This window comes from Copadichromis virginalis, linkage group LG5 (genome assembly GCF_057382275.1).
Source record: "Copadichromis virginalis isolate Kocher_CV1m ecotype Utaka linkage group LG5, C_Virginalis_male_GT1.1, whole genome shotgun sequence".
NCBI classification, from domain to species: Eukaryota; Metazoa; Chordata; class Actinopteri; order Cichliformes; family Cichlidae; genus Copadichromis; species Copadichromis virginalis.
The window spans coordinates 8,731,695-8,743,716 of NC_140622.1; the positions used below are offsets into that span (position 1 = coordinate 8,731,695).

A 12,022-nucleotide genomic window follows, 5' to 3' on the forward strand; every position below is an offset into this window, starting at 1 on the left:
AGATGGACAGAAGATGATTAACTTTGTGGTGGGCACAGCTTTAAAATGTGAAGCTGTGCCCACATAAATAGCATCAACAAAAGTGCCAAACACGGTGTGAGACAAACTTTGATGAAATAGCAGCAGTTTGTCTATGACTACTCAACCTCGACATTTGTTTTTCTATCTTTTCTTTAGCTACATAAGCCATAGGCCCGTGGCAACTGACTGAGTAAGAGCCCATTAGAAGCTGTTGGATGAATATCAGTGAAATAGTGATATCCAGTAAATACACCACACCAGTACCAGTTGATGTTTAGGTTAAAAAAGTCTATATCCAAAACAGGCTGGTGTAGAAGAACCAAAAAGAAATCACTGCTTTAGTTTCAATGCAGCGACAACTGTCGATCAATCAAGATGATTGCTCAGGTCACCTGGTGGGATGCAACTTGTCTCCAAGCAGTTTCTGTGTGACTCAGACCGACTACAACCACTTACAGACAGATTGGTGAAGGTCTGAAAATAACTGCAGTCAAATTTCTAAATGCAGAAAAATTACCAACATGTTCGAATCAGTGTGAGTGAAGTCTGCACTGATGAGTGAAGCTCATTTGCAATGCATGCCTTTGCAGTAGGGGGCCAGACGTAACTGTCTGTCAGCTGGTTGTATTCCAGTTACATTGGCATATAAAAGCAGGTTGCTGAGGACCCATTTCACTCTGCTGTTAAACTGCCTCATTGTTCCTGGAGGAATTATTTAAATTCTGTTCCCGATCTGTGTGGTTCTAGACATCTCTCTGAACTTGAAAGGAAGTTGTTAATATGAATATCTGTGTATGTACATGCAATTTCTGCAGACTTACCACAATTAACTGCTATATTATCACAAACAGACTCCATGTAATTTCCAGCTTGATCCTATTCGTTTGCAAAATGGAAACAGACTGATAGCAGTCCAAGCTGCCTTATTAACGTTTTAATGGTGTTTTATCATTGAAGCAATCCCTTTAATAAAGGTAACAACAAAATAATGGCTGTGCTATAATTTCCAACCACAGGACTTCAAACACAATTTTGGGGACTGGTGATGGGTGAATACATTTTGGTGCAATATATTTGATAAGACAGTCTCGAAAGCGTCCCCCAGACCGACGGTGCCATCACCATTGATGGCGAGCCACTGATCAAAGTCACCCAATTCAAATATCTCGGGTCCCTTGTCACCTCAGACTGCAAAACCCTACCAGACGCCAGAGCCTGTGTGAACGTAGCGTGGATGAAGTGGCGTCAGGTCACTGGAGTCCTGTGCGACAAGAGGATGCCAATCTACCTCAAGGTGAAAGTCTACAAGTCGATTGTGCTCCCAGTGGCATTCTACAGGTCAGCGTCCTAGCTAGTGACCACCAAGCATAAGCAAGTTCTTCACACAATGGAGATGAAGATGCTAAGGTGGCCGCTGGGTCTCACACGACACGACCTGGGTGGCAACAGGACACGGCGAAGACCAAAACAGCACTGGATGAATCAAAAATGACATGAAGGCTGCAAACGTCACACTGGAAGATGCTCTGGAAGATGAAGTGGAGGAAGGACTGCAAAACAGCGGACCGTGCATCGAGCGGGACATGAACCACTAGGAAGGAGACATTTGATGAGACCGTTTAAGCAAAATATTTTTGTAGTTGCACTTCCTGTACACTCGTCTCACGGCTGACTTCTCAGAGTTTCCGTGACGACCTGGCTCCAGGTCATATGACACCTTCACTGTTGAGGTTTTTGTTCAGTATCCAGAAAGATGAATTTTAACACATCATAAAGTTGTAAAATTGGGAAATTGAGGCTGTAACTACATGTGTTAAATGTAACATGCTTTTCATGCTGTTCACCATTAAAGATGACACACACAAAACTAGAGTGAAAGCAGAGAAATATACCTGTTAGCTGTGCCTTACATGTGCTGCTGAGTCAGTGCTGAGCCTCATCGTAATAAAACGCTAGGTTGCCAAAAAGCACAAATCACTCTCTGTGTGTGTTAGACGTTATTAAGCAGCTCAATTACCCAACCAGTTTACCCTACAAGTCTTTAAACTATATAAACAAACAAAAAAACCACCAAAAACGGTACCTTCCACAAAATTACCATCAATCGTGTAGAAAACACCCGCCTGACAGGAGATCTTTTGAAGGTGTCACTCAAAGCTCAGCAACAATATAACAAGCGCCTTTGTGACCGCTCTTTGCAGGGAGCTCTTGCTTTAAGACAGAGCAAATGATTAAGAATGATGGACACAAAATAAGCACTCGCTCTCCAAGTCTCAACAAAGACACTCTACGCAACCCGAGGCAGAGTTATGTGCTGATCGTATATATTTTTTTCCTATTTAGCTCCATTACCAGTGGAGTAAGTTGCAGACAGTACTTGAAAGACTTTCCTTTTGGTTCACTGTGTATTGACACTTGTCTCCAGGGCACCGGTTAGAATTAAAGCTTCTTTGGCAATATTGTAGCTTTATAAAAACGTGGCCAGGGGACAAAGGGGTGCTGAGCTGCAGTGCAAGTATTAATCTCTTACTCTATGAAATGCACACTACTGCTACAGCTCCAATGTGAATTACCATAATGTAAGCAGGGAAATGCCAAGTTTTTTTCCACATAGCTTCAACAGCAAGGATGGATCCTTCTTTTATTTCCTTTTTATTTCTGTGTGTGTGGCTTTTTTTTTGACAGGCACAGGAATTATACTTCTGTTTTCAACATTATAAAGTAGTTCTAGCTAAAGTTTGTTGAGCCATTTGAATACTGGATGTTTTGTCCCTGGGAAGTGCTTGTTGGGTCTATTTCCCAAGTAACGAGTAAAAATCAAATATGGATGCAGTTCAGCAGTAAAGAGAAAAGGTACGTATAATCCCAAGCATCCCCAGCCACGAAAATGCTGTTAAACTATCAGTGCTAAAAAAAACCTTAAAAACTAACTAAAACCTCCTAGCTTAAACATACTTTATGCGCGCACACACACACACACACACACACACACACACACACACACACACACACACACACCACTGTAGTGTCTGAGGACATTGGTGCAAATGAATCCTCTCAGAATAAATGTTGTGTATAAGTGTGCATTTTTTATAGGATGGTGTCTTAATGAAGCAACCTGATTGAGAACATCTTAATTCCCGCCAGTGGAACATGATGTGATTGTGCTGGTAATTGCACTGCGAGGCGAGGGAGTTTATCTGCATGGGCCGCACAGTGGGCGTTGTGTACGCGCTTCCAGAGGATTCCTTTAATCGCAAAGTGCTCCGATGGTTTATTCCCCTTCCAGAGATATTCATCTCCACTCGTGTGCTGAGGGATCTTTTCAGGAATAAAGAGCACACACATGTTCCACAGGAAATTGTCAGAGGAACCAAGATGGATTACTCATGCTGCGCTGGCGGATTCTCACTTTGAAAAATGATATCAGCCACTGTCTTCCAGATAAAAATAATCCCGGCGAGCAGTACATGGGATGCAGACGGGTAAAAAGGGCTCTGACCTAATCTCGGCAAACATCTCGGAATTCACTTTATCGCACTTCAGAGTGTTATTTGAGTTTAGTGAAAAGCGGGATTCTTGTCAGGCACGGCTTTTATAACCCTCCCCCTCCTGCTCTGAAGAGCAAAAAGTGCTAATTAAGCAAATGTTGAGTCAGACTGATAGATGACTGACAATGTATGGCACTGCGTGATGGGAAATAGTGACAGCTTAAAGGATATATTCTGCCTGTGAGTGATGCTGTGGGCCGCGAGAGGTAGCTCCACAATAGCGGCAAGGCAAATTGATCTACAAATCATTTTGATGGTCTCCAAATACAACAGCAAAATCAATTAATGCCTGTGATCATGACTGACAAGCGAGGGCCAAAGAACATTAAGTCAGCGCCCTTCAACACCGATCACCTTTACAGGGAGTCAAAGAGGCATCAGAGGCATGTTAAATTCCTCTCCTCTGGCTTTTTATCGCTCTTCTTCCTCCCAAACTCCGTTCTTGTTCTCTGCACACAATGACGGACATATGGTAATGCAGTCGTACATTATATCGTAATGCTCAGTAGTTCAGTAAAAGTTAAGTTGGCAAAATCCTTCCGAAGCATCATTCCTGGAAATTTAGACACACCAGCAAGCGTAATGACTTGCCGCTACACTTAGCAACTCTTAAGATTGCTATTGATGCTAAAAGAAAAGAAAAGATGAAGACATATCATTTTAAAGAAATGTGTCAGTGAATTATTTTAGGACACGAAGCACAGACTGCTTTTTGTGCATCTTTGATACAAGAATAACAAAAATATATACAGATACCACACACTCACCCCTGTCCCCTGCCATTGTGCAGTTAACAATGACAGTGGCATAGACATGGTTTTCACATCCTCCGTTTGTTGATGTTGATGTTTGATGGTTGCATACAAAAGATTGTGCGACTAAAGCCAACATGTCCCCAGGGAGAAAGAAGCGTTATCACAAATCCATGATCCATGAAATGCAGAGACTTGTTCTTATATTTGAGCGTAGGCCGACGGTGCCAGTGTTATATAAAATATAGGGAACGTACAAGAAAACTGACTGGTTTTATTTGATTATAAAACAACTTTACTTTGATAAAAGAAAGGCAGAGGATCCCTTTGTGCTTTTTTGCTGTTAAAGATAAAAAAAGGTCTTTTAGAATTAGAGTTAGGGTTAATACTGTTTGAAGTGTTTGGCAAACAACAGTGGAGAACGCGCATGGTTACCGGAAAATCTTTATTGTACTACAGGCATTTGGTGTATGTGCCTGGCTGAGGAGCCAGTGATGCAAAGCTGTGACCGAACGCCTTCAAGTCAGAATCCAGACGCAGTGATACTGTAGCGCTGTGGATATTTGGTCGGTCTGGTGTGACTGGTGAAAGAGTACAGTTTGTGACTGTACTGGGGGACAGATGAAAAACTGTCGGCCTTTGTCAGTCTCACACGTATGTTCGTGGAGAACCTGTAAATGACCTGATTCTCGGTCGAGTTCTTATGCGTAGTAGAGCAGCTAATGCTGTAATCTTAGGCAGCATGGTGGTAGAGTGGTTAGTACGCGACCATCAGACATCATTAACAAGATTTCTGGTTCTCTGGTTACCTGAGGTCTTTTTATGCAGAGTACATGTTCTCCTTGAATCTGCGCAGGTTTCGTTTTTAGTGCTTCAGCTTCCTCCACCAGTCCAAAGACATGCATGTTAGGTTAACAATTTTAAATTGGCTGTAGATATAAAGTAAATAAAGTGTTTATATAAACAGAATAAAGCACTGTATGAATGTATGGTTAAAATGCGACTTGTTGTCTAAAGCAAATATTTAATGAGACTAGAAAAAATCTATATAAAAGCGGGTACATTATTATTATTATTGTTACATAATTGCCACAATTTGAGGCTCATATAATATGCAAAAAGTGACACGCTGCACGGTTAAATTCTTCTTTTATTATTTAAAACAAATGTTTATTTGTAGAGTCACTGTGTTTGGGCTGCTGATGCAACCCAGTATCATAGAAAACGTACACTCAACAAAAATATAAACGCAACACCTTTGTTACTGCTCCCATTCCCCATGGGATGGACGTAGAGACCTAAAATTCATTCCAGATACACAATATAACCATCCCTCCCAAACAGTGGTCACAAATCAGTCCAAATGTGTGGTAGTGGGCACATCTGCTATATTGAGATAATCCATCCCACCTCACAGGTGTGCCACATCAGGATGCTGATCTGACATCATGAGTAGTGCACAGGTGTACCTCAGACTGCCCACAACAAAAGGCCACCCTGGAATGTGCAGTTTTTTGTGCTATTGGGGGTCTGGGGACCCAGAACCGGTCAGTATCTGGTGTGACCACCATTTGCCTCATGCAGTGCAACACATCGTCGCATGGAGTCTATCAGATTGTCAATTGTGGCCTGTGGAATGTTGGTCCACTCCACTTCAATGGCTGTGCGAGGTTGTTGGATATTCGTGGGAACTGGTACACGCTGTCGTATACGCCGGTCAAGCACATCCCGAACATGCTCAATGGGTGACATGTCAATGGGTGAGTATGCTGGCCATGCAAGAACTGGGACATTCTCAGCTGCCATCTGCCCTGAACAATGTGAACCATGATTCATCCGTGAAGCGCACACCTCTCCAACGTGCCAGACGCCATCGAATGTGAGCATTTGCCCACACAAGTCTGTTACGGCGACGAGCTGGAGTCAGGTCAAGACCCCGATGAGGACGACGGGCATGCAGTTGAGCGTCCCTGAGACGGTTTCTGACAGTTTGTGCAGAAATTGTTTGGTTGTGCAAACCAATTGTTCCAGCAGCTGTCTGGGTGGCTGGTCTCAGACGATCTTGGAGGTGAACCTGCTGGATGTGGAGGTCCTGGGCTGGTGTGGTTACACGAGGTCTGCGGTTGTGAGGCCGGTTGGATGTGCTGCCATATTCTCTGAAACGCCTGTGGAGACGGCTTATGGTTGAGAAATGAACATTCAATGCACGGGCGACAGATCTGGTTGACATTCCTGCTGTCAGCATGCCAATTGCACGCTCCCTCATTGCTTGTGGCATCTGTGGCATTTTGCTGTGAGACAAAACTGCACATTCCAGGGTGGCCTTTTGTTGTGGGCAGTCTGAGGTACACCTGTGCACTACTCATGATGTCCGATCAGCATCCTGATGTGGCACACCTGTGAGGTGGGATGGATTATCTCAATATAGCAGATGTGCCCACTACCACACATTTGGACTGATTTGTGACCACTGTTTGGGAGGGATGGTTATATTGTGTATCTGGAATGAATTTTAGGTCTCTACGTCCATCCCATGGGGAATGGGAGCAGTAACAAAGGTGTTGCGTTTATATTTTTGTTGAGTGTATAATAGACACACTTGTCCACCGTGTCCATTTTACTCTTTGTCTTTCTAAAGCGTGAAACGTACACACATGCTGAAGTTGCAGTAAATTGCAGTAACGGCAGAGTGGGATATTTTATTTCAGTGTTTAAAGAGACACAGTGACTCTAAAAATGAACAATTTTTTAAATAGTAAAAAGAAGAATTTAACCATGCAGTGTGCAGTGTGTCACTATGCTTATATTCTTTGCTGTGTATTCAGGTTGACTCATATATTACTTCCTTGAATCATAAATGACTTTTTTGGAAGATAGTCTTGGGCACATGTTAGCTAACACTAGTGCTAACTAGCTATCTTGGTTAGCGCAATGGGTTTTGGCTAATTTTGGCTAGTGAGCAAATTTTTTATAAGAAAAACATCCTTCCTTCTTCCTTGGAGTTTAGTTAAATGCTGAACATGTAAATGACAACCATCTGCATAACTTATGCTAAACTCGGCTGACTTTAGGCCGCACACAAGCTATACACTAGTCACAAAGGCTAAAAGCAACCACATAGAGATGGTTGAGAGTATCGATTCAGGGACGAGCAAACTGCTGGTTTTAAACACCCTGTAAACTTGTTGATTTCTTCTCATTTTAACACAAGACTCTATAGTAGTTTTTTGAGCTAGGTTCAAGTGGGAAGTCTTATTTATTTATTTATTCATTTATTTATGGCACTTTTGTGTTGGCTTCATTTCTCGTCATACCGTTTGTCACAACAAGAAATGTTTTTTGTGAGTTGTTGCATAATGAATATTAGAGATGGACCGATCCGATATTACGTATCGGTATCGGTCCGATACTGACCTAAATTACTGGATCGGATATCGGAGAAAAATAAAAAAAATGTAATCCGATCCATTAAATATCACGAAAGCACCTCGCAAAACTTGCAACGCGCCGTAACTCGCCTCAGAACGTTAGCAGTATGCATCACGTGATAGAGCGGCTGCCGCATGCGGGACCTGTCGTGGTCTGGATAGCATTTGGAGCTTCGCTAGCAACCCGGCATTTCATCTCCGACAAAGTTATCCCCGAGAGAAGTAAAGCAAGTGTGTAAGTCCATCTCTGAATGTTTGTAAAGCATTCCTGCGTTAAGCTTAACAAACGATATATGGAGCGACTGCCTCTCCTGCTGCTACTTCAATCATGAAACTGCTTAACGATCAGCTGATCGGCTTTTCTGTCGGGAGTCCGTGTCTCTGGTTTGTTTTTGGCCCACTTTGCACCAGAAAGAGGAAACCAGCGGCTGAACAACAGCAGCACGTTTAAGCTTGATCAGCTGTTGTTAGAATGTATTTAATATTTCTTTCTACTCCAGGATCTTTTTCTACGTAGCTGACGCTGGTAACTGTGCAGGGGCGGATCTAGCAAAGTTTAGCCAGGGGGGCCGATAGGGCATTAACAGGGAAAAGGGGGCACAAAGACATACTTTTCTTTCTTATTCTCATTTAAAATGTCTAGCTTTTAATCAATAATTATCTGACACCCAAAGTTTTAATTTGATGCAAAATGAATAGAAGTCAATTACTGTATATAGTGACTATTAAGTCTAATATATATACCCTAGTAAGCTATAGTACTTTTTCCTTTGGGAAGGTACCATCTGTGCAGTCTGCAATTTTGTTGAAGAAAGATGTTGAATCTATTTAATATTTTAATATATTGAAAAATAATTGATTTCTGTGCATTTTTTTTCACACTGCATCAAATTAAGGTTGATTACGTCGATTAAGCATCATGAGGTGGAGCGTGAGGGGTGGTTCCCTATTTTTTATTTATTTATTTTTGTTGTTGCTGGGAGTTGGAACCCTATTAGTTAGGTTGCTTAATATTTATGCTAAGTACTCTTTAAAATACCAGAATAGGGAGGATGGTGTAGGTTTGAGTTTATTAGATTGATCAGTGTTGCTGAACTATGAAATATTTTTTTTGCATACAGGTATAACAGAATAGCTTTAGTGTAGTTGTTGTTTTAAACTTGAGTATGAACTTATACAAAATGCAGCAAGATATTTAAAAAAAAAACTGTTTTGTTGAAACACACTATATCGGATTCATATCGGTATCGGCAGATATCCAAATTTATGATATCGGTATCTGACATAAAAAAGTGGTATCGTGCCATCTCTAATGAATATATTACACTTGGCCACACAGCCAAGCGCTGCTCCTGGGGGTGTGATACTATCACTAAAGTCCCATACACAACATAGCTCAACAAGCCCCCTGCCCCTACTTACACTCGCTGCACTATGGTTTTATTGGATAATTGTTTTAGATGTTTTGACCTAAAGACCATTACACTTTCAATCAAATTAATGTAAAGTGTCTAAACAATTACATTATATTATAAAAAATGCAACCTCATAGTGCACAACATATAGGAACATTTGCTTCTAACATAGCAACATAACAACAGCCTATAATCCACACCTGCTAAGAGCACAATGACCAATGCGCCAATCATGCTCATCTAGTTCAAATTCAGCATGTGATCACAGCATGTCCATGGCATATGTGTGGGCTTTATATTATAGTAGCCTCTTTATGTATTTTTTCATAATAAGAAAAAGATGATATTCACCATTAAAACAGTTGAGTTAGTAAATGTCTCTAACTACTGATTCAACATTTACCTGACACTGCCTCTAAAGGAAATGTAGGATTCTGCCTACTGAGGTTTAAAGCAACCAATGAGATTATTTCCACCTCCTGAGCAGCTCCAACTCTGAGACATGTTTGGATAAATAAAACATTTAATCTGCTATGCGGATGTGTGTGTGTGTGTCACACGGCACACACACACACCTCTGAACAGTGTTGGGTGTTGTCTGCAGCTGCCAGGATCAGCACAGCACTAATCCTTGGATTGCTCCCATTCTCATGTGAGTGGGACCACACTCTTTTGCGTGACTTTTATAAGCTGGAGACAAGGTGGAGAGGTGTAGGCAAAGGCAAAATGAAAAGCACCAGTCAGCTGTCTGCTGCAGGTGTGTCAGGTAGTAAACCTTTCCTGAAGCCAGAGTAATGAAACGAGTCCTTCTGGGTGCATAAACTCTCAGCATTCAGGTCTCGCTCACGCCGCTAACCACCACGGAGAGTCAGAACTCCACTTTACAAGCAGATGTTCCATTAGAGCCAAATGAGGAAATTACAGATCTAATGAGTAAAAATGTGAAGTGACATTTAAACATGATAAACAATGTTTTTAATAAGTATAACAGCATACAGCGTGAGAAAGAGGAGACGGAAATAGAAGTAGAGGGCTGTCCGTTCACACAGATCATTTAATCAGCACTTTTATTAATACACCTGTTTTCCATGCGGCGCTTATTAATTCCAAGTCTTCATAAACGTAAGCCCTGAGACATTTGATGAGTGTCTTATTAAAACATCCTTGAAAAGATGGGGTGGAAAAAACGCATTATGGAAAGATGTGTGATAAGCAAATTAATGCAAAGTTCACTTCTATGCCTCTTCCGCAGTTTTGGTGTTCTCCTGACACTGATCCTTTCTGGAGTGCGTCTGGCTGAACAGATGGGTCTATAAATGGAGATCACTCTGCGAGACATCTCTTCATTTACGTGACAGCCATGCTTATTTGCTGTGCCAGCGTAGGAGGGATATATATAATATGCAGGACGGACAGAGTGGCAGCGGGTCATGACTACAGATAAAATCTGGCCAATCAAGCTAAAGCAAGTGATTCTCTTCCTGCAGACTAATGGACCAATCAACATCCAGGCCATATGGAAAGTCTTCGACGTCGTCTCACTTTTAACTCTCCAACGTGTCGCGCTAGGCCCCTCACCTACAAGCTCAGACACTCACAGATGCCACTTAAAGCTCTCTAAACATACCTAGCAGATGATTTCAATTCTGCTCCAGGCATGAAATGAATCACAGAACATCCTGCAATAGTAATTTCTCACTCTCACTGATTCATGTTTCACGCTTGCTCTTCGATGCGTGTGTCAATACTTTGGCAAAAGTAGAAAGCGGAATTAAAGAGCGTCTGAAGTGTACATCTGAGCTCGGTTTGCAACCTGTTATAAAAAAAGAAATGTGAGAGGAAGCAGCAGCTGACATTTGAGCCAATTTCCCAACAGCATTTGATTTCTCAAAGTAAATTGGCCTGACTTTGAAACCGCTGGTGCATTAGTGTGTCAAGCTGCTCGGATGTGGCCACTTTGAGATTTGATAAGTATTTCTTTATGACAAGGGTGAGTGTAATTTGGACATGTTAAACACAAATTACTGCGCCATGAGACACACAACTCAAAGAATAATGGCTGTTTTTATTCGGACTCTTCACCGAACGTGGACAGAAGAGGTGTCTTTCAAGCCCGGTGATGCCCACGTCTCCCACATTTGGTTCTCATACAGTACGCATTTAAAAACAAGTAAACATTCTGTTTTGACAGCTTTCATCGTATTATTTGTCCCCAAATGTGTCGCGGATAAATACAACAAAATAAAACCAGTACTGGTACAAAAAAAAAAAAGAAGATTTATTCATAACACACGGGAAAAGACCCAGGGAAACCGAGTTAACGATAAAAATAATTTAAAAAATATAATAAAAACCAGTAAAAACCCTGAAAACCATAAATTTCACACCCGAGCCTCAACTCTCAATCAAACCACTTACGGACCGGCCCGGGGGTTGGGGACTGCTGTTCTAAATGAAGAATATATGTATATAGTCTATATAATTTTAATGCAAATTTCTGGTGTGATTTTGAATCCCACCCTCAAAACATTGATTTTTTCACTGACTGTTGTTGTTACGTCATTTTGTTTTGGACAAATTACACATTTATACAATGTAAAGACACATTTCTGACTTTTCCCCCACAATTGTGACGCTTAAATGTTTCAGATCAAACTAATTTTACTATTAGACAAAATTAAATACAATAAAATGAATGTGGTTAGGTTAACTGGTGATTCTAAATTGACTGTAGGTGTGCAGACTGATGGCCTGCTCCCCCACAACTCTGATTTCTGTTGAACTGGATATGCTGGATAAAATCGATGGAGGCTTATGTCACATTTGGACAAAAACCTCTTGATAATTCCCAAAAC

The 12,022-nt window shown here is 41.4% G+C and overlaps 1 protein-coding gene across 2 annotated transcripts in view; it reads right to left on the bottom strand.

Annotated features, from left to right (window-relative positions):
- Nucleotides 1-12,022, bottom strand: part of cntn4 (contactin 4) — a 213,203-nt gene that overhangs the window by 33,169 nt on the left and 168,012 nt on the right. The gene's annotated exons all lie outside the window — the stretch shown is intronic.